Below are 24213 nucleotides of genomic sequence, written 5' to 3'. Positions count from 1 at the left end.
GATAGAATCTCTCTTTCTTCTCTAAATGTTTTCTACCTGTCTTGAGACAAGTCACAATCCCTACATTTGTCGTGGGTATTTCTTTTTCTTTATTAAATTTATTTTTTTCATTTTTTAAAATTTTTCTATTACAGTTGACATACCATATGATATTAATTTCAGGTGTACAACATAGTGATTAGACATTTATATATCTTACAAAGTGACCATCCCAATAAGTCTAGGACCTTGCGTGAGTATTTCTGATCATGCCCTGTATCTCTTCTAGATTTTAAACTCTTTGAGATAGGAAACTTGGCAAACACACTCATTTTTTCATTCATCCACAAACATATTTGAACATCTACCATGTGTCAGGCACTGTTCTAGGCCTGGGGGAATGTCAACGAAGGAAACAAACTGTATTCTCTCCTTTCCAAGAGTTTACATTCTAGTATATATTTCATGTATTTCATATCTTTGTATTTAACAAATGCACATTCACTGAGGCAGGTCAGAGAGCCTACATTGATAAAAACAAGGCTGGGGCCAGCCTGGTGGCTCAGGTGGTTAGAGCTCCATGCTCCTAACTCCGAAGGCTGCCGGTTCGATTCCCACATGGGCCAGTGGGCTCTCAACCACAAGGTTGCCAGTTCAACTCCTCGAGTCCCGCAAGGAATGGTGCGTTCTGCCCCCTGCAACTAAGATAGAACACAGCACCTTGAGCTGAACTGCCTCCCGGATGGCTCAGTTGGTTGGAGCGTGGGCTCTCAACCACAAGGTTGCTGGTTCGACTCCCGCAAGGGATGATGGGCTGCGCCCCCTGCAACTAGCAACGGCAACTGGACCTGGAGCTGACCTGCGCCCTCCACAACTAAGACTGAAAGGACAACAATTTGACTTGGAAAAAAGGCCTGGAAGTACACACTGTTCCCCAATAAAGTCCTGTTCCCCTTCCCCAATAAAATCTTAAAAAAAAAAAAAAAACAGGAGGCTGGATTCTTTCTGTTCCTCAAGTGCTTAAATGCATCTATCCTCTGGGAGGTCAGACAATTTCTAGGGAATCACAGGAGCCCTAGAAGGTTTGCTCCGTGCTAGTATTCATCCAGGGGCTCCACTCCAAATGTGAGAGTCCCGGGAGAACATGAATTGAGCCAGTTGGTGCCAAAGTCTAGATCCCTGGACTAACTCATTTCAGCTAACTCAGTTACAGGCTGCTGTATGAGTTTGTGGATACTTAGGACCCCACGTCCCCTTCCTCCTTCCTTGCTACTGCTGACCCTGCCACTGCCTTTTTATCCGATAGCATCAGTGTCAGTAGATATTTCTTTGTTGGCCACTCAGGTAATAAATTTGGTTGCCAAGAAAGTTGAAGCTATTGGCTCAAACAAGGCTGTGAATTACCTTAATCCATGTTGTTATCTCCATTTATTATCATGAATGATAAACTGAGATACTGAGGTGCTTTTGCTGATGTCCTGGTAACACCATCATCAATTTCAATGTACCGAGGTTAAGTAAATCCATAAATCTTTAGTTGATGTCAATTATTCACACAGTTTTATCTAAAATCATTATTATGACTTAAAAAATATTTACAAAAGGTTTAACAATAGCTTTCTTAAACTATTCATCAAAGAGGATTATACTTCTTCTAACCCCAAGACCTGCTGATACTGTCTGTCAACAAGACTCCGTGAAAAAGGAGGCTTATTATTTTAAACCTTTGGACCAATACTTGAGGAGCTAAAGAGGTCACTGCATTGTTTGTCCAATTTCACCTGCACAGATTTACTTATTCCAAGAATGTGATTGTCAGCAGGTTAAATGACTTCAGATAATACAGCAGGTAGAACTGGGTGGGAAATCCCTAAGCCAACAAACTAGCTGGCGTTAGCATGCTTCTTCCCTTCTCAAACCCTAAATGTATCCACACCTATAGGACTAAACTGATTTTGCTTTGATGACCGTGTGAGGTGTTGGTTTTTGAATCATTTATAGTCTTTTACATTGCTGTAAATTTAGCACCTAGCATAATGCCGGCACATACTAGGTGACTGATAAACATTTGTTGAACAAGTCTGGGGAAGCTGACTTTAAAGAAATAAATACAGTGCTGGTCAATACATGCTATGAGAGAAATACATTCAAAATAAGTATAGGCACAAAGGGATACGTGTGTGTGCCCGCATCAGCCGCTGGGTGTGGTACGTGGAGGGGTAGGAAGTCGTTCTGCTTCTCCAGGATCTGTGCCCTCCAAACTCAAATGCCTTGACTCTGCCTTCCTGTTCTCCATCTTATGTCATCAGCTGCAGCAACCTAGTGACCCCGTGACAACGTCAATGAGATCAGGCCACCCCCCTCTGTGTGCCCGCCCTCATCACACTCAGAGAAGAAACCAAAGTCCTCCCTATATGTGAGTATGCCAGACACTCTCTTGCGTCAACCCGTGTACCTGCTGTTCCCTCAGGTAATCGGTTGTCTTTCTCCCTCACCTCCTCCAGGTCTTTACACAAATCCAGCTACTGGAGGAGGACTTTCTTGACCACCCCTCTAAAATTTCAAGCTCTCCTAATACTACTTATCTTCTTTTTTGTCTTCATTTTTTTTTTTTTTTGTTTAGTGTTTATCATCTAAGTGACTATATTTTTTACTTATGTATCTTGTTTATTGTCCATCTCCCACTAGAATGTCAGCCCCAGGAGGGCAGGGCTTCGGTTCTGTCTTACTGCGGTATCCCCATGCCCAGAAGAGCACAGGCACATGGAGATGCTCCATATTTACTGTGAGTGGACAAATCCTCATCATCATTGCTACCGGTTGTTGAGCACCTTCTGTGCTCCCATAACTTTGCTGCATTATCTTAAAAGCCACAAAGACGTCGTAAGATATTATAAGCTCCTTTTTATATGAATGCGGTCACCAAGGCTCAGAGGGGTCCAGTGACTTGCTCAAGGTGGTAAAGTCAGGAAAACGACACAGCTGTTCAAGACTCTGACTTCAGAGCCCACGGTCTCCATCTTGCTGCTGTAGAGGATCCCCTGGAACTTGGTCCCCAGATTAACACTTCTTTACTTGTCCGCCTAATCCTTCAATTGCCCAAGAAACCTGACACCCAGTGCTTCTAGGTTCTGACCCTTCTTTTTCAGAGATCTTAAGAACTCTGACACTATTTATTATATGAGCTCACAGGTTCAACAAAACTCACAGTTTACACATGAGAAAAAGAGTTGGCCTGCCCTGCCACCGAGGCTGGGGGATGGCCTTGCCGTGTAAAACTGAGCATACAATGACTTCCATTTATGTGCAATTCCATTTATGTGGAGTTTTGATTAAAACTGAACTCTTCCTACAGACGTGCACCAGTTTAATTTTACCTGCAATCGAATGTCTAAATTCTTGAGTGGTTTTTTTCCCCCCTTTCCTATTACTCTCATTCCTAGATGACAACAAGGGTGGAGTATGGGGAGGTACAGGTAACTCAATACCTCACAGTCAATGCGACGTCATAGCGTGAAATTTGTGTGCTCTGTGCAGTTGATAATCTCAGGAAACATATGTTCTCTGTGGGTGCAAAAACTGTATTAAAACAATAAGCAAAATGCAGAAAGATAAAAAGATAAGTCGATAAAGGAATATGTTAATAATCTTGCAAATAAAGCTTTTGAATGTTGTTTTTTATTCACTGGCGGTTATCATTACTCACAACCTAGTGGGCCTTCTTGGTTTTAAACTATATAAAGTGGGGACAACAAAATAAAGTAGAATAAATAAAAGCTCCTCCCAGGAACTATATCTCATTCTCAGGTCCTCTGAAATGAATAAGCATTTTTGGGAACCTAGGACTAACTGCGGGACTTTAAACAAAACAGAGAAATATCCCCATGAATTGCACAGTGACATGGGGGTATAGACGTGATATCCCCATTCTTCCCACCTGCTTCTCACCTAACCCCAAACCACTGGGTTTATTTATACTGCTGAAATTTTCTTTTTGGGTCAGAAAATGATGTGCATTGTAGTAGAAGAAAGAACACTGGGTTAGGAGTCAGGAATCCTGTGCTCTAATCCCAACTTTGGCCCTTTTTGTCTGTAGGGCCCCAGATGAGTCTCTAATCTATAAAATATGGGTAATATTGTTTGCTGTGCATTATGATGAGACAGTGCCTTAGAAACGGAAATGTGTGTTTCTCACACTTAAAATGACCAACAGGGAAAATTCTATAATTTTATTTTAAATTGGAATACATATATAACAGCTGCTATTAAAAATCATATAACCACTTTCTTTTGTTATTTTCTAAATAGGAGATACAGTGTTGTAATTTCAAGATTCATAACCTGGATGGAAAGCCCAAAACCAGAAGTGTGGTGTGTAAAAACTGGGCGCTGTTTTTATATTAGGCCCCTATGACCAACATAGATATGAATCTCACTTCCAGGTGATCTGGGGCAAAATATGCATCCTCTGTGAAAGGATTTCTTTCATTTGCATCTGGGTACAAGAAGGCTAACCACACAGAGTTGGAGTGAGAATTACAGAAACTAACACACAGAAGTGTCCTTACATATAGCAAGAGCTACATTAAGGTGTGTTTCATTATTTGTGAGGTTTTGAGGTTTTATTGCGTAAGTTTAGTACTTTTCTCACTGTTTCCATTGCAAGAAGACATGTGTTAGTTATTGCAGAGTTCAAGGGAAAGAAATTTGCTGGGAAGAGGAGAGAAGTCATTTTCTTAAAGTCAAAGAACAGGAGTTAACTTGATTTATAAGTGAAATAGGAGACAGTCTCTTGTTTGGAGGGAAGTTTTTATTTCAGAGAGCAATCCCAGGGCAAGACGTTACCCAGTGATACCCTATGGTCCAAATGGGCTGCAGCCCCGGAAAACGGAGACTGCCCTCAGTTCTTGATTTCCTGCTCACTGGGCAGAAGGAATTGATCTCAAAGGTAGGATAAAAGTAAAGTTCCACTGAAGCCACCTCAGCCACTCACTGTCTTCACAGCCTGCAGGAAAGTTCACAGATCCCATCTCCCCCAAGATGGTTGATGCAGAAAAAAACAAGGTGTGGGTAATTAAAACGTTGAGTGTTCAGCATTCATTTCCATTTGTTTATATATACTCTGCCTCATTTTACAAAAGATTTGAGGCAACTCCTTGTAAGTACAAAAGAATAAAGGAAAGAGTTGAGGGAACCTGAGCAAAAAGGACAAAAGTAGTAAAATAAAAGCCAGGGATAAGATGAACTGCAAGGAATGCATTCCATACATGGGGATTCTCACTGTCTGGGTATTCCTTACAAGGTTTCATAGGGAGGCAAAGTCTTCATAATTCAAAAATATTCCCTAGTGAAGAGACCAGCTTTAGATAAGGCCTCACTGAAACAGCCCTTGCAGCTTGGCACTGGCATCAAAGTTGTCGCTGTCCCTTGCTTGGATGTGGGGTTGCAAATAACCAATAAAACAAGCAAATACAATGCAAAACAATTGCAGTGTTAACTTGCCTGTCTTTCAAAAGAGGCAGGATATAAAATAGAATGCCAATCAATTGTATAGTTGAATATCTTCCAAATGAGGCAAAATATAAAGGATAAAACATTAAGCTATCTTAAAATTCTGTGAGAAAATTAAGACCAAAAATGTCAAAATAATTAATTCTTCATTCTGAGGATGAACACATGGTTGCCATTGTCACTTACATTTTTTACAAAACAAGGTTGAATAAACTTATTTTCATAGTCATTTGTTTTGTTTTTCAACTATGTATAATATAAAAATCATGTTTTGGTTCCTGTTTTAAAGTGAATTCTCTTAGGCAGACTTTTTCCAGTATAATTGTTTGCAGACCCTAACAGCTACCTGGAGTGGAGTGTAGTATAGCACAGTTTTGGCCCACAGCTTCTTGATGGCAAAAGCAAAAAGAAAACATGCATAGTTAGAAAAGTCATAGGAGCATTATCTATAAAAACAGGAAATCATTATGGAGCATCGAGATGACAGTATTGAAATCTATTACTGGAGAAGATTTAAGATCCTTGGTGGAATAGAATTGAGAACTCAGAAATAAAACCACATCAATATGGACAATTTTTGATAAAGAAGCCAAAAATACAATGGAGAAAAGACAGCCTCTTCAATAAATAGTGCTGGGAGAATTGGAAAGCCACGTGCAAAAGAATGAAACTGGACTGCTATCTTTCACCGTGTACCAAAATTAATCCAAAATGGATCAAAGACTTAAGCATAAGACCTGAAACAATAAACTGCATAGAAGAAAATATAGGTACTAAACTTATGGACCTTGGGTTCAAAGAGCATTTTATGAATTTGACTCCAAAGGCAAGGGAAGTAAAAGCTAAAATAAATGAATGGGACTATATCAAATTTAAAAGGTTCTGCACAGCAAAAGAAACCATTGACAAAATAAAGAGGCAACCAAGTGAATGGGAGAAGATTTTTGCAAACAGTGCCTCTGATAAGGGGCTAATATCCAAAATATACAAGGAACTCATGCAACTCAACAACAAAAAGCAAACAACCCAATTGAAAAATGGGCAGAGGACCTGAAGAGACATTTCTCTAAAGAGGACATACAAATGGCAAATAGACATATGAAAAAATGTTCAACATCACTAACCATCAGAGAAATGCAAATAAAAACCACAATGAGATATCATCTCACCCCAGTTAGAATGGCTATCATCAACAAGACAAATAGTAACAAGTGTTGGAGAGTCTGTGGAGAAAAAGGAACACTTGTACACTGTTGGTGGGAATGCAGACTGGTGCAGACACTATGGAAGGTAGTGTGGAGGTTCCTCAAAAAATTAAAAGTAGAATTAACATATGATCCAGAAATCCCTCTCCTGGGTATCTACCCAAAAAATCTGAAAACATTTATCCATAAGGACACGTGTGCTCCAATGTTCATTGCAGCTTTATTTACGGTGGCCAAGACACGGAAACAACCAAAATGTCCTTTGATAGATGACTGGATAAAGAAGTTGTGGTATATATACACAATGGAATACTATTCGGTGGTAAGAAAAGATGAAACAGGACCATTTGTGACTACATGGATCGATCTTGAGATTATAATGCTAAGTGAAATAAGTCAGACAGAAAAAACAGAGAATCATATGATTTCACTGATATGTAGTATATAAACCAAGAACAACAAAAGAACAAGACAAGCAAATAAGAAACAAAAACTCATAGACACAGACAATAGTTTAGTGACTACCAGAGGGTAGCGGGGAGGAAAGTGGTAGATGAGGGTAAAGGGGATCAAATATATGGTGATGGAAGGAGAACTGACAATGGGTGGTGAGCACACAATGGGATTTATAGAAGAAGAAACAGAAGAAACCTGTGTCCCCTCCAGGCAGCGGCCGTCCAGAATTTTCTTTCTCTTTGTCATGGTGACTATCAATGTTTGAGATGGTGACTGCTCTGTCAGCTAGGGTCCCTGAATTGCCATCCTGAAGAAACACCATAAGCATATAGAACGGGCAAAAAATAAACCTATGATTTGAGCCACTGAGATTTGGGGGGTGTTTGTTACTGCTGCATAACCTACTCTCTTCTGACGGATACAAATATTATCTTGCCAGTGATAGAAAATATAAAACAAATGCGTTGTGTAGAGAAAAGTTGCATATGTTGCTCAGATCCCTAAAGATCCCAGAATAAGTTTTCTATTGCTGCTGTAAGAAATTTTTGCAAAGCTAGTTGCTTAAAGCAACACAAATTATTATCTTGCAGTTTTGGAGGTCAGAAGTCCAAAATGGGTCTCACTGCACTAACACCAAAGTGTTATCAGGACTGTGTTCTTTCTGGAGGCTTTAGGGGAGAATACATTCCCTTGCCTTTTATAGCTTCTAGAAGCTTCCCACCGTCCTTGGCTCATGGCCTCCTTCCATTTTCAAAGCCAGCAATAGCCAGTCAAGTCTTTCTCACACTGTCTCACTCTGACACGGACTTTCCTGACTCCTTCTTTCATTTATAAGGACCCTGTAATTTCATTTGTCCCACCCAGATAATCTAGAAGATTCTTCCCAATCTCAAGGACAGCTGATTAGTAACCTTCGTTCCCTTTTGCCATATAATATATTCACAGGTTCCAGGAATTAGGATATAGACATCTTTGGGGAGGGGGCATTATTCTACCTACCATAACCACTTGCTGGCTGTGTGTGATCTTAGGCAAGCTATTCCCTTCCTCTAAGCCTCAATTTATTTTCCTAAAAAAAAAAGGCAAGATGATATTAACAGCAGCTACCCCTGGGGATTATTAAAAGAATGAAAGTAAATTATTATAATGAATGGAAAGCTTAGCACAATACCTGACACATAGTAAGAAATCAAAGCATATTAGTCTTTATCATCATCATCCTCCTCCTTTACAGAGGGAAGTAGGTAAAGAGATCATCCACACTTAATCCTCTCCCCCTCATTGCATGCAGCAGAATGAACATCATCATAGAGGCCTCTTTCCTTTCCCCCATCCTACCTTTGCCCACCTCTATTTCGGGATGCTGAAAGAAGAGAAAGTCCAGCAAACCCAACTGACAGACAAGAGACCACTGCTCTCCAAGTTGAGTCACTTGAGTTTTTGGTGTTTGAACATTCTAACATTCTAAGCCGGGCACTGGGCTGTAATGTCTTAGAAAGAGGTATGTGAGCTAGTTCTAACGCCGAGGGAGTTTCTTAGAGTCCCCAGTATATGGAGGAGCCCGGGGAAACCCTAGGCCGTGACACTCCCAGTTGCTGGGGTATGTGTCCATGTGTCTCTGTGTGTGCCCACGTGTGTGAATTCTGGCCTCCTCAGAAAGTCAGCTGGTATTGTTTCCCTCTCAGTGAATTCCCTGAGCCCCTGCAGTCATTATGTGCTGAACCCCAGTGAATGCCACTGAATTTCAAAGAGGGGAGGGGCTGGAGTAGTTCAGAGAACAAAAGGCCAAGGCTAGCTGGACCACAGTTAGGTCTCAAGTCCTTCTTTCTGTTTCATTCAGATCAAAGACTTGGGCAAGCACTTTCTTTACATTTAAAGGCATTTATTTATATTTTACCCCATTCCTCAAATAATTTCAGGCATCTTAGTTAATATGTTTTTCCATGTTCCTAAGAGAGACCCTTTCAATTGCCCCATTTGTTTATGTTCAAGTCATAATGTTTTTATTCATTTGACTGATTCTGCTGTATTTACTCATGGAAAAATCGTATATTATATATAACATATATATATATATGTATGTATGGAACATTGATTTAAAAGTACATCTATAGGGAATTAATATAAACCATTTTACAAATAAGAGAAAGAGAACTTGTTTTCAATAACCACATCAATGGAGCACTTGCCTCCTTGCAAAATAAATAAAATCTACAAATTAACATATGTACTTCATAAGTATATAGAATAAGTCCACCTCTTATACCAATCAAATAGAAATAGGAATCATAGGACAATAGTTAAATGTATACCCATACAAACACACACAAAACATACACAGTTTATCTTGCTTTACATAACAATTCCAACTCTTCCTTCATCAAATTTATATCAAAGTTTCTGACTTACTAAAATGATCAGGCTTTAGTTTCATCATCTCTTTTTTTCCCTACTCCTGGTCTAATGATTAAAAACTAAAATCAGTGGCAGCAAGAAGAAAAGTGACAAATCTCAAGATGTTTTGAATGTTTGATCATCCATTCCTAAGAAAAATGCCTTAGCTTTCAGATTTCTAGCATTTAGCACAGACATGCTAGCTCTGTTGTTCTCAGATGAGTTTCATGAATGCCTAATAGTTCAATCTTAGGCCAGATAGTCTTTTGCTTCCTAAGGATAAATCTACTTTGGCTAAAGAATCATTATGAAATTCATTTTAACCTCATGAACTACAGTTGGTTCTTGAACAACACAGGTTTGAACTGTGCAGGTCCACTTATATGCAGATTTGTTTTCAATAAATACCTGTACTGTTTTTGATCTGCAGTTGGGAACCCACAGACACGGAGGCCAACTCTATACATTGATCTGCACCATTTTATATAAGGGACTTGAGCATCCGCAGATTTTGGTATCTGCAGGGGTGGGGTGTGGTCCTGGTACCAATCCCCCACAGACACTGAGGGACAACTTCAGTTTTTGGGGAGTCAAAAGATATACACGGCATTTTGACTGCACAGGGGCCAGCGCCCCTGAGCCCCACATTGTTCAAGGGTCAACTGTATTTGTTTCCTAAAGTTTTCCAAAGTTTCTCCTAGATTTTTAGATTTATGATATTGAGAAAGCTTTGGCTTGCAATAGCAGAACTGTAATGTAATAGCCACAAGAGGGGCAATTGCAATTATCTTAGAGGGATTGCCTTCTTTGTCTTTGCAAAAGAATTCTCAGTAGTGGCTGAGCTAGTAGGAAACCGGGTAAGAAAACTCACACAGGCTCCCCTCCTGTATAAGATAACAATAGTATTTTGTTAATCACCATTGTGAACTACCAGCATTTCAGGCTGCTTGACATTCCAGAGGCCAGAAAGCTACCTGAGCGGTAACCAAAAGCAGTTCTTCACTCAGAAGTTCTGAACAAATGATTTGTTTACTTTCCTTCTGTCAGAGCCATACGGTGGTTAAGCTTCGGAATGAAATTGTCTGGATTCAAATCCTGCCCCCAAGCTTAGAAGCTATGTGAACTTCAACAAGTTCTTTGACCTCTCTGTGCCTGTTTCCCTGTCTGTGAGATCAGGATAATAATACCCTTCATAGGATTATTGTGAGGATTAAGTTAATGCCTGTACCTTGTTTAGAAAAATGCCATGTAGTAAATACTCCGTAAATGTTAGTTACTCTCAGTACCTTCTATTTTCTTCCATAAATTAGGAAGACTAATACCTCTTTAGGAAGACTAATATACCTCACAGGTTATTTTAAAGGTTAAAGTTACAAAAATTTTATAAAACACGTTGAAAAGCATAACATGATACTCTAAACGTAAACAATTAGAGTGACTCTACGCCAATCTAAAGTCAGCTTGATAATGTCAACCATCCCTAGAAGAAGGCTTCTGACTAGAAGCCAGATGCTGGAACTGCTGGAAACTGGAAATAAAACAGTAGAAGCAACATCAGCATACAGGTGAAGGGAAAAGCAATACAGGAAGAAAAAATAACATATCTGATGTGCCTACTATCTGGTAATATCATTTAATTCTCAGCAACACTTATGGGGTAGGTATTTTGTCAACAACAGAACTAAGACTCAGAAGATTAAGTGGCCCAAGGTCAAAAAGTTATAAACAGCAGAGCCAAAATCCAATCTCCCTTCTGTATCTCCCCTCTGTATCTCTTTGACCCTTTCTCCTGTCACTCTCCTTTGGGGTTACTCTATTTTAGCCACCCTGGCTTCCCTGAGACCCTCTGAACTGTCCAAGTACACACCTACTGCATTGTGTTTGCACTTGATGGGTTTTTTTGTTCGGAACCCCTTCCCACAGGTAGCCAGGCTCACTCCCTCCTCCTGGAGGTCTCCTGCATTATTCATAAGTTTAGCAAAAGCTGTTCCAAACCAAAAAAAAAGTTGGTGGGGCAAGGTTGGAGGGAGGTTGGAAAAGAGAAAAGAAAAAGGATATTTAAACTCCGAGGTTCTCCTAAGGCTAGGGTTTAGTTGCTTTATTATTTGGTTTAATCTGCACAACCAGTGGGATGAGGACGATTATACATCCATTTTAAAGATGAGATAACCAAGGAATGGGGGGATTAAGTCATAATCTCTAATAAATCTCTAGTAAATAGTAGTGCTAAGTGTCCAATCAAAAATCTAACTTCAAAACCTATCCTTGGCCCACTACATTTTCCAGCTTCCTATTTAGTTGAATGCAAGCTGGGAATGGACGCCTATTACAAAATTCAAATATTTGTAAAAGTAAAGAAATCAATATGGCTTTTTTTTTATGTATATAAATTCTTCACCTTGACTCTACCGTAAAATGAAACTTCTGTGTGCTCAACTGAGGTTTAATGAGATTCCAGAGATTCCTGACAATATTTCAACTAATCATCTGGGATCATTTTTGCGTGATAAAAATTCCATCACGTGGCCCACTGCACACAGATGCTTGTCAGCCAATTTACTCCTTCCAGTTGCTACTAAGGAGACATAAACAGAAGGTCCTGCCTGTGCAAGAAATGAAAGGAAAGCAATTTGTTAATGGCTTTTCTCAACAGTGACATTTCCCCAAATTCCACTCTAGGTGGCCCAAATACTCGTATTTAGAAACCCATGTTCCAAAGAGCTTCTTTTAAGATGAGTTGTAACCCTGGGCCTGAGAGAGCTTGGGGTGTCTGGCTCCCCCTGTTTTTAAGCTGTTGAAACCCACCCCCACATCCATTATCTTTCAATTATCAGCTCTGCATTTCTTCCCCTACTCTGGTTTATTCTTCTTCCCTGACCTCTGACTTATGTATTTGCTTTTCCCTGTCTGGAATTCTTGCCCAGACGAACTTCAATCAGTCCAAAACTCTGAGCTGTAAGGAGGGAGATGGATGTGAGCGAGCGGTGACAACAACTGACTCATGTGGAACGGTTTGCAGCCTGCCTCCTGCCCTACCTCTCCCCACTTATTTTATGGTGATGAGGTATTCATTATATGTCCATGAACCATCAGTGAGAGGCTGGTTTCTACTGTAGGTTGATTTTCTCTAAGTATTAAATCAGCTCCATAAAACCGCTAATTTAAAATGTCTTATCAAATCTGGTTTCTACTTCCTACAGTTGAAGTTTGGGAACGAAATAAATGGTAGTCAGGATATGACACTGTCCCCTAAATCTTATCAATTGCCATCAGTATAACTATAACTTCCAGTTGGAAATGTTTCCCAGGTGCCAATTATTCTAAAGTTAATCAATTTAATCTGAATAACAATCCTGAGAGGTCAATTAGTATTATACCCATTTTATAAAGAAGGAATGTGAGGTAACTTGCCCCAAAGTCTAATACTAAATATGGGGGAGGTATTGTAATTCAGACTCAGTTTAACTCGAAAGTCTATTAGGCAACACACCTCTCGATCGCTGGCAACGTCCAATGGAAATGTTCATTTTACTGGTTTATAAGTAAACCAATATACTGAGTACCTGCTGTGCACTGGGTTCAGAAGATACAAAAACATTTGGTTTTTACTGTCTTGTAATCTAGTTGGAAATGAAAGGCCTATAAAAAGAAAGATAACTAGCAAATACAAGGTAGCATATCCAAGTGTCAAACATAATTAGAAACAGGAAATGCTGTCTGTGTTCAGAACAGAGAGTAACCACTGTGGCCAGGCAGGACTAGGAGGGCCTTTTGGAGGGAAGGGGTATTGACCTGGACCTGCAAAGCTCTTAGGCCATTTGCTATGAGGGCTCTTGAATTACGTAAACGTTGAGCTAGAGAATAAATCTTTTCCATGGTCCCTAAGGAGGAAACGGAAACGAGCACAATGGAGCATGTGTCATATTAAGGGCCAATTTATCTATCCTTTTATAAAAAATGCTGATAGGTCATGAGCTCTGTGTGCATGGCACAGACTTTAGAACAACTGTCTTAATGTCTAGATGTAATTCATTGTTTATCTGAAATTGTCCAGTATGTAACTCAATGTATAGTATTTTTATTTGCTAAATCTGGCAACCCTACTTTCACTACCATATCCTATTCAGGACTGCTTTCCTTTAATGTTTTATACTGACTTTGAAAAAAAGAACCTTTAGAAAGTGGAAGGAGATGGCTCAACTTTGCAGGCAAGGAGCTTGATTTGGTCACTGCAGCTAGAGGTTAAGTTCAGGAGGAAAAGTTCACATGAATCAAACTCATAAGAGACTGATACATATATCCAACCAATCAGACTTATGGTATTCCAAATCACCATGCTTTTGCCCAGTGCCTGGAATGCCCTTCTTCTCATCCCTCATCGTTTATTTGGTAAACTCATTTATTCATTTACTATTTAGCTGATTCATTCGTTGAGTCAGCCAATATTTGTTGAGCACCTACTGTGTGCCAGGTACGATATTAGGAACTGAACATCTATACTTCCTTGCTGTTCAAGAAACAATAATCATGATACTAGCTAATAATTTTTAGGGCTTGTCATGAGCTAGGCACTGTATTAAATGCTTTATGTCACTGAATCTTCACATAACACTATGATGTAGTTACTTTTATTATTCACATTTGACCAATAAGGACATTGAGGTATAACAAGGTTAAAAAAAAAACACGGCATGGTACGGTGTCAGACAGTTGCTGGACTTATCGTGGTGATTACTTCTTTAGCATAGGGAATATAGTCAATAATATGGTAATAACTACGTACAATGCCAGGTGTGTACTATTGAATAACTAGGATGTAAACCTGAAACTAATATAATATTGTGTGTTAGCTAGATTTTAATAAAAATCTATATTAAAAAAAACTCTAACAAACAAACAAAATAAAACCTCACTAGTTTCTGGTCATACAGCTAATAAGTACTGTAAGCAGGATTTGAATCTAACAGTTTTCCAGAGCCTATATAGTGTCTATATTAAACCACTATAATAAACCACTTCTTCTTTAAACCTTCCCCTCTAATTTCTCCCCTCCCCAAGTTAGTCATTTCTCCCTCTGGGCTCACGTACCACTGTGAACTTACTAAATAAATTTCATTAATAAATTTGTTTCACTGTCTCCTAGTTTCTTGCTTACATGTCTTTCTCCCCAATCAGACTGTCTCCTCCAAGGCAGGGACTACACCTTATTTATTTTTGTATCCTCAGTACCTCGCACAGTAGGTGGCATAAAATAAATGCTCCATATATACATATTGCTGGATTAATTTCTTGCCAACTGTGGGAAGCTAGAATGGCGCATGTGTCAGTCAGAGTCGATCCAAGAAAACAGAAATTTCTCTAACTATTTAGAACAGAGGGAACGTAACAAAGGAATTGGTTATGTAGATAGTGGATGAACTCCCAAGCTACAGCAGAAAGCCACTACCACTCCCTCTCCAGGGGGGTGGAGGGCTGCCAGTGGACCTATGGCAGGCAGAATTTAGTGTTGTGGAGAAGACAAAAGCACTGTCACAGATACTGTCTAAGATCAAGTGACAGGAGAACTACCGTGGCTGTGTCTTTCTCCTACCGTCCAATCATCCATCTCCCATTGGTCAACTCTGCGAGATACCAGTTGACTAGGAGACTGAGAAGTGTAGCCTGCAGGGGTTAGCCTCCTTAGGGAGAAGCCAGGACCAGCTTTAAAGGCACAAAGACCCAGAACAACAGGCAGAGCACCCTTCAGAGACTGAGAAACTGCAGGCTAGTGATGCTGGTCACCCCTGCAGTGCTAGGTAACAGTGACATGTGCTTGTCCTTTGTTTGATGTCCCATCATTGTCTAGGCTCCATGACAATACCACTCTTCTGCTAACTTACTATGTCTTCAGATAAATCTAAAGTCAATTGGATTGGGCTACATCTTCCTTTGTGTTTCAATCAATACTGACAACAATAAACACTTATTGAGCATCTGCTTTGCACCAGACATTGTGCTAGGTCCTGGGAATATAGGGCTCAAAAAGTGAGGGGCCCTGTATGTGAAGGAATTCTCAATCAAGGGGAAATTGACAACTAAACAGACAATTTATCTGCCACGTTGCAAGTGACCATGGTAAACCTATATGTTTGAATTTGGGAGCTCCAATGAGGGTCACACCCACCTCCAATAGCTTGGAAATGCAGGAAATAAGATTGTTTTATGAGAGTTTAATCTGTAAAATCAGTGCACAATGGGTCACAGTGGAGACAAGCAAAGACAAATAAAGGAGATGGAATAACCTGTAAGGCTCCACCCAGCTCTGAAGTTCTGGGACGCTGTTCTCTACACACATTCCAGAAACTACCTAATGCTGCACCTGTTGCATACCACCCCCCGGACCAGGTCTTTCCATGCGTAACCTTGTTTATTGGAACCCTGGTTCTCTGAATTTCACTCCATGGACACTTGAACCTTATAAATAATAATTTTACAGGTGGAGACTGATTCATGATTGTCTTTGTCCTGCCCAGGGTCATAGAGCTAAATAGTTGCAGCACAGGCATTGAAAACCCAGCCTCTAGATTCCCATCTCTGTTCTAAGATGCTAACTACCCCAGACGCAGGACTGTGTTCTGCAGCTGCAAAAATAAAACCTGGCTAATGCATGACTCCCTTGAGTTTCATTTAGTTGACAACTTCCCAGATTGTGTGTAAACTCCTTTTAAAAAAATTAAGTGCATGCGATATCCAGTTATTATTTTTCACATCCAAACAGCTATCGGGTCAAGAAGAGAGGGTGGTGGTTTTATATGTTTATCACTTTGTTTTTTACATACAGAGCCTTTGCAGGGTGTGTTGCTTTTAAACATTCTGCACTGCTTGTGAGCTCATTCTCGGCTTTTCCACAACAGTGTTCTCGAAGATGATGCCCAGAGACTCTTCACCTCTGTCTTCTGCTCACAACCATCTATCTCCTGAGCTACTTTAGCAACCAGCCCCTTGGAAACAAATGGGAAAAATCAGGAAACAGGCTTTTTAGAGTGATGAGAAAAATGGTTTCTGACTCCAGTGACATCGGTCATTGGGTTTCTCTGGGAACTCACCAAACTGCCCTTAGGTTTTTTTAAGTGTTCATTTCAATTTAATTACGTTTGCCGCTTTTTGCCACCTTTCTGACCCTAACCTATATGTCCTTACAGTAAGCACCGTATACTGAAGTAAATTATTGCAATGTGCCCATAAGTAAAACGAAATAAAATGATAGCTTATCAAGAGGAAAAATAAATCCTGGCCCTGATTCTTCCTGCTTATTGGAAATGAACTGCAGTAGGCTCTGAATTTGAGGAAATTATTTTATTCCCAGTGGAACAGGAAACTGAAGTGTTTATACTTTCCAGATACTTATTGTAAAAGAAGGAAGCCTTCAAGAGCAAGCTGGCAGAGAGAGCCAGGATTGGTTCCAATGGCCATCACTGGTCTTCTGGGAAAGGAATTATTTCTTTAATAGCCTTGCTCCTGGCTTTCAGGATTTTCTTTGTGCAAAGGAGTAGGAGGTGATTATCTTTTAGACATTTTCCAAGTGCTGGTTAAATTGGATGGCTGGCCGAGGACTATATGGACAGAGGACGCTGTTATTTAGTAATCACTTACTAAGTGCTGTACTGAACACTTCGGCAGGATCTGCATTTAATCCTTAAACCGACCCCAAGAGGAAAACACAGTTATGATTGACAGATGCAGAAGCTCAGATTATGGTGATTTTTCCAATCATAGCACCTCCTCGAGGGCAGAGAGGACCAGTCGCTCCACACACACATAGAACATTCACAGCGCCGGCGGAGAAGCTTGAGTTTGGACGGGGCTATGTATCTTGCCACGGTTAAGAGAGTGACTGAGCTGATATTTTAACCCAAGGCTGTGACTTACAAAAACTGTGCTCTTTTGTAACTACTTATTTGTATGTCTTAATCCCTTCACTTTTTTCAACTATACCTGAAAAAAATAAATAATTAGAAAAAAAAACAGCTCTTAACCACTACCTTATACCACAGTGTACAGGGTATGTGTGTGGTGGGGTGAAATTCTCACAAATATCTCCGTGGAATGAATTATATTTGTCTTTATTTGAAGACTGAATATAGCAGAGTCCCTCCATGATGCTGGTGTTGGGACATGGGCCAAGCCCTCACTTTATTGGGTTATCCTAGTGGGTTGTATTTTCAGTGTTCAGGGCTTGTAGGGCCACCATTTGATGCTTTAACGGACATCAACTCACACCAGTTAGAATGGCTGTCATCAACAAGACAAATAGTAACAAGTGTTGGAGAGGCCGTGGAGAAAAAGGAACCCTCATACACTGTTGGTGGGAATGCAGACTGGTGCAGCCGTTATGGAAGGCAGTGTGGAGGTTCCTCAAAAAATTACGAATAGAATTACCATATGACTCAGCAATCTCTCTCTTGGGTATACAACCAAAAAATCTGAAAACATTTATCTATAAAGATATATGTGCTCCGATGTTCATTGCAGATTTATTTATAGTGGCCAAGACATGGAAACAATCAAAGTGTCTTTCGATAGATGATTGAATAAAAAAGTTGTGGTATATCTACACAATGGAATACTATTCTGCCATAAGAAAAGATGAAATAGTGCCATTTGTGACAACATGGATGGATCTTGAGATTATAATGCTAAGTGAAATAAGTTAGACAGAAAAAGCAGAGAACCACATGATTTCACTGATATGTGGTATATAAACCAAAACCCACAAAAGAACACAACAAACAAATGAGAAATAAAAACTCATAGACACAGACAATAGTTTAGTGGTTACCAGAGCGTGATAGATGAGGGTAGAAGGGATCAAATATATGGTGATGGAAGAACTGACTCTGGGTGGTGAATACACAATGTGATATATAGATGATGTATTACAGAATTGTACACCTGAAATCTATGTAACTAACAAATGTCACCCCAATAAACCTTAATTAAAAAAAATGGAAATCCTGTCATCTCATTGCTACATTGTAAAAAGATTCTACTCTATATATACTCTGAGTGGGAGGGTATGTCAAATTGCATAACCAAGCAAACAGCACAACTATTACCATATAGTTGACCCCTGAACAATACGGGGTTAGTGTCGCAAACCCCCCGCACAGTCAAAAATCCACATATAACTTTTGACTTCCAAAAACAACCACAGTTATCTCCCTGTATCTGCAAGGGATACCAGGAGCCCCCAGGAATACCAAAATCCACTGATGTTTAAGTCCCTTATATAAAATGGCAAAGAACAATGCATACAGTCAGCCCTCTGCATTGGCAGACTCCCAACTGCAGATTGAAAATAGTACTAGAAAAGTCAGAAGTCTTTGTTTCAGGCTAATTTCACATATTCCAGGACAATCTGAGAAGGCAGCAAGTATATTCCTTGGCAATTTTTCCTTTTTATGCCTCTCAGTTCACTTAGGAGTTGGTTAAGAGGATATTCCTCCAAAGACCAGCTAGTCAGTATCCAGCTCCCATGTGTGACCATCCTGGTCTACAGGATGCCGATGCAGAAGGTGAGCAGGGTTTCTCATCTGAGGGTCCTCTCTGCTCCATGTTCTGTTTATTTAAAGCTTGTCTGAGAGTTAAAGATCTCATGTGCTCTGTCTCTCTACTCGGAGACAAAACCTTTCTCTGGGGTGTTTTTCTCCAAGTTATATTTTTCATCTTGTGAGTGTTTATTGTTCACTCACCTAGAATGTGAGATTCAATGTCTACTGAGAAAAGAAGAAAAGCAACTAAATATAACAGAACTACAGACAAGTTTAACCCTAAGGAAAGCCCCAACCAGTGGGGCTTCCTCCCAGTTAAGTATTGAAGGAACCAAGAGGTCTGCCTATTAACAAGACTCTGGAGGATGAAAAGGCAAGTTGTGGCTGAGAGCTGGCCATCACAGCAGCTGATCTAAGCCTGTTTTAGGAGCTTAGAATTTGTAGGTGCCTCCTCACAAAGCAGATTTCCCACAGAAAAAGGAAATGACTTGAGGTTGCAATACCACACACTAGAAGTATTCAACCAGACTTTACCCAATGTTTAACCAACACTGTTAATCCATGCCTTATAGAACTAGCCCACTATGGAAACAGCAGAAACAGTTGTCATTTGCTCCTAAATGCTTTCCCATTTGGCTTGCATGCAATGACTTTTTCAGAGAAGACCATTTTTTTTCAATGTTAAAAATAAGACTCTCTGAAGAAAAAAGTGAATAATGAGATCTCTATAGATCACTATTCACCTCAAGAGAATTGGACCAGGAGCCCCCACAAAGGGGAAATTGTGCCAAATGTGTTTCCAGGAACAAAAACCAATAAGAAATAAAGCTTGAGCACACCACACTATTGAATTTGTGTGAACATTCTATTGCATTGCTAAAGCTGAGAAAATAGTTCCAAGTCACATGACTGCCGTCAATGCCTAGACCTAGAGCAAAACTATTAAGTAGTAGGGCTTATGCCATAACCAGGAGATTCAAAAGAATGAAGATTATGTAAACCTCACCCCTCAACCTCCCCACCTCCAACTTCAAACAAGACAGAGAGGTAATTTTTTTAAAACAATCTTTGCTGGGCTGCAAGAAAAGCAAACAAAAAAGCAATAGAGTAAGTCACTGGTCAGGGTGGCTGATGGAAAGTCCAGACCCTGGGGGCGGGGATGATGGAAACCCTCAGAAGGGTTTGAGAGTCTCAGAGCAAGAGGACTTGTGCCTCCACTCCCCCTCAAGAATTCTGCAAGGAGATGTTCTCACAGAGAGCCCTATGTGACGTGAGGGGCAATGGCCACAGGGCAGGTCAAGCTAGAGAGACCATCTGAGGTAAAGCCACCACCTCCAGCTCCCTGTTTCCTGCAGCATCAGAGCAGCACAGAAGAGCAGCAGACATATTCCTGTGGCTTCTCTCGCAGCCTTCCCCCATGAAACCAGGCAAGAGTCTGGCTGAGAGACAATGGACTGAGAATGCCCTTATGTTGTGAGGACCTGGAAGCCAAAGGGCAGGGGTAGCCTACGGACATTGGCAGAGGACAGCAGGAAGGACAGATGCCAAAAGCCAAAGCCAGCTCAGAAGAGGCTTCCTCACAAGGAGGAACCCACAGTTGTCCTCTCCTTAAATGTTAAGATCATACATAAGAATGTTAGGAACCAAGATCATCCTCAGGGAAACAGTTTAAAAAAATAAAAATAAAAGAGTGAGAGGAGGAGAAGAATCTTGAATCGGCTAAGAATTTACTCAAGAAGGGCTGGGCTTCCTGAGTCACATCCTGACACAGCTCTTGTCCTGGTGTGCTAGAGCCCTCAGAGAGAATCTGCTGGCCTTGAGTCACTGGCGGGCAATCAGTGCCCCCAGGGGTGCCCAGATCAGAAACATGCCCTTGCTGGCTCCTAGAGGGAGCGGGTCAGTAGGCATCTTTCCTTACACCCACCAGGGAATTGGTAGCTGCCATGGTGTCGTATAAACCCGTTTCTCTGTTTTTCTTGGGCTACTACAGAGTTCTGGAGAAAGAAAAGCTCCCAAAGCAGACTGTCATGGTGAAGGTCAAATTCTTTAGCAGAAAAGCTGAGAAGAAGATTAAGGATGTTTGGGGGTCAGGGACCTATGTCCTGGTGGCTTGAAATCACATGGAAGGAGGTTCATTAAATGCTAACCAGTGCTTTTCAAAAATGAAGAAAAAGACTGGGTTTTAAAGCAGAAGAATCAGATCTATCTTAATCAAAAAGATTGAGTTTTCTATTAGCATGTAGAAATTGCAGTCAAGAGTTAATTTAATTCAATTGTAGAGAAATAAAATTACTTTTTTAGCTCACTTGACATTTGCGACAGTAAAAATTTACTTCCTCAACACATTTTAGTGTAAATGCACTGCTACTATTTCCATTTTATCTCGAATTTCAGATTGAGGGGCTTAAAGCCCTCTTAAAGGAGTTTTAATCCTCAGTGCAGGAATTTGAAGGAACTTGTTAAGCGAGAAAGCGGTGGGTATTGTGGTTTTTGCCCCAATATCCACTCCATCCTTCCTTCATTGTGCACATGGTGACTGTGTCTCCAGGGCAAGCCCACCTCTGCTGCTGCAGGATTGGTTCAGGAAAACCAAGGCTCAGCTAATTCGCTCAGGACATTTCCTGGGCCAGAGGGGTTGGTCATGGGCCATGCAGCCAGCCCTAAGGACAGGTCTCTCTCTGCAGATAAAGACTCAAACATGGAGTCAGCCTTAGTTTGAAATGGACACCACAGAAAGTCAAGACACCTGGCAAGTTACTAAATCAAGTGGACACTGAAACCACTGCTTCTGAACTTTCCAGTGCTGAGTTAATCAGTCTCTTTTATTGTTTAACCCAGTTTGGGTTGGGCTTTATGTTTCACGCAACCAAAACACCCTGAAATGTTGCAGCTGGAAAAGGGGACTTTCTCAGCTCCTAAATCTCAATGTATGAGTAAGGTAGGGCCTCACAATAGTTACCTCATACTTTTAATGCCTTTTTTCTAGAAAAGTCTTCAATGAGAAAAGCCAACAAAGAAATAAGAACAAATTCTATGAAGTGTAAAACCCCGAGTATCCTTATTTCCCATATTTCATAATTTATCTTCCTTCCAACCTGTGGAGTCATTCTTCTAGTGCCTCTGCACAATGGATCTGTCTTTCTTTTCCTTCGCCCCCTCCCTCCCTGTTCTTTTCTTCCTTAAAGACGGGAGAGGAGGACAAGGAGAAGGAGGAGGAGGAGGAGAAGGAGAAGGAGAAGGAGAGAGAAGGATAGCAGGCAGGTGGCATTAGTGATGGCTCTCTGCTTCTGATTGGGTGGATGGAACATTCCTTATTACCTCTTATATGAAACTAAGAATGTGTGCTCCCATTGTTCAGGGATATTGGGTGACTCCAAGAGAACAATTCATTCCGCAAATTCCACTGACAACTCATGACCAGGTGATGCAAGCTGTGGAACACAATGCACATTGATTGTTTGATCTGTCATGGATATCGATGCTGGCGGCTACAGGATTATTATATTTCACTCACCCGGTTTCTCTCTCACATACCACTCCTAGGCTCTTACAGTAACCTCCCAGGCCAGAGCTCAGAACAAACCATTGGACGGTACACCTATCAGGACAGGACAATTATCAAAGTGTAAACATTGACTTTGCGAGGTTAAAAATAACCTGCCAGAGACTCTGAGTCTGTCAGGGAAGGACAGACTGTGTGGTGTACAGTGTACCCAAGACTTCCTCCTGGAGGCCTTCTCTCCCACATTCATTTGTTTCCTTCCTGTGGCTACAGACTGACCATGTTCAAAGGGGGCCACTGTCTTTAAGACATCAGCTATTCAAGTTCCTGCCCTCTCTGTCCACTTCTCCTTAGTCTCCTTTGCTGGGCCTTCCCTTCTGCCCTGCTTCTCAGGGCTCCATGCCCAGTCTTCTATCTGTCACTACATTCTTCTTCTCTCTATACACTCTACCTGGGAAATCTCAAAATTCTTGATTTCACTTAACACCAATATATGCACGATTTACCAGGCAAGGTCCATTTCCTGGGATTAGGGCACCTCACTGAAGGCTTCCGTTTGGCCCTTCAAGTTCAGCATGTCCAAACTGAGCACAGCCTATATGCTCCTCTACCACCCTCTGGCTACAGCCCTTCGGTATTCCTTGCAAGGAAGGCTGCCCAACTCCCCAGTCACCCAGGCCACCCTCTTCGTCCCTTTCCCCAACCTCTCTATCCAGGCAGCAGCCAAGCCCTTTTGGTTGTAGCTCCTTCACTGCTCTGACATACCCTTCCCCTCTCTGATGCCCCTTGTTTCTTATCTGGCTCATCTTGCCAGTCTCCCAACTGCTTGTTCCAGATTTCTCCACACTCCTAGCCCTCAAACAAAAATTTGTGCATGTTATACGTTGCCAAAAGTCCCACCTTGGTTCCCCCTGGCCTTCATGGCAACTACCAATTCTCTCAATGCAACGTCCATGATGACATGCTTCCTGCTTCTCTTCAGGTTCCACTCCCACCATTTTTACACACATGCCCTTTGCTCCAACCATTCTGGTCTGCTGGCAGTTCCCCAAGTGCACCCTCACCCCTGCCGCTGACGCCTACACTGTCCCTCAGGACTCTGTTCAGCTGGGTGTCACTTCTCCTGGAAGCCCTTCCTCATGTGCCTAAGGCAGATTAGCACTGTTATCTCTGTCCCTGTCGCATGTGCACTGAGATCGTCATGATGTATGTCTCTCCACTGTGTCCTTTGTTACATCAAGATAACCGTACGGGCAAGAGCAATGTTCTCCTGCCTCAGGCATAACATTTTTTTGGGTATAGCATTTTTCCCCAAATTTTGAAATATTACTTTGAAATACTTCAAACCTGCAGAAAATTTGAAAAAAATGGTAAAATAAAGACATACTTTTCACCAAAAAATCACCATTTGTTAATATTTGCCACACGATGCCTTCTTCTTTCCTCTCTCCCTCCCTCTATAAAATCTTTATATACTACCGTACCAGTGGAATAGTGTCCCCCAGAATTCATGTCTACCTAGTACCAGTGAAAATGGCCTTACTCGGAAGTAGGGTCTTTGCACATATAATCAAGATAAAGTAAGGTCATGAGGGATTAGGGTGGGTCCTAATCCAATGACTGGTGTCCTTATAAG

At 41.0% G+C, this 24213-nt stretch overlaps 1 protein-coding gene and 1 non-coding gene across 2 annotated transcripts in view; one reads left to right on the top strand and one right to left on the bottom strand.

Annotated features, from left to right (window-relative positions):
* The window catches only part of SHROOM3 (shroom family member 3), a 289238-nt gene that overhangs the window by 197573 nt on the left and 67452 nt on the right, over positions 1–24213 (bottom strand). The gene's annotated exons all lie outside the window — the stretch shown is intronic.
* Positions 20816–20946, top strand: LOC117022714 (small nucleolar RNA SNORA3/SNORA45 family). The gene has a single exon (XR_004423114.1). It is a non-coding gene; the product is annotated as a small nucleolar RNA SNORA3/SNORA45 family (small nucleolar RNA).

Source organism: Rhinolophus ferrumequinum, chromosome 5, assembly GCF_004115265.2.
Source record: "Rhinolophus ferrumequinum isolate MPI-CBG mRhiFer1 chromosome 5, mRhiFer1_v1.p, whole genome shotgun sequence".
NCBI lineage: Eukaryota > Metazoa > Chordata > Mammalia > Chiroptera > Rhinolophidae > Rhinolophus > Rhinolophus ferrumequinum.
This window is presented reverse-complemented; position numbering and strand designations above follow the sequence as displayed.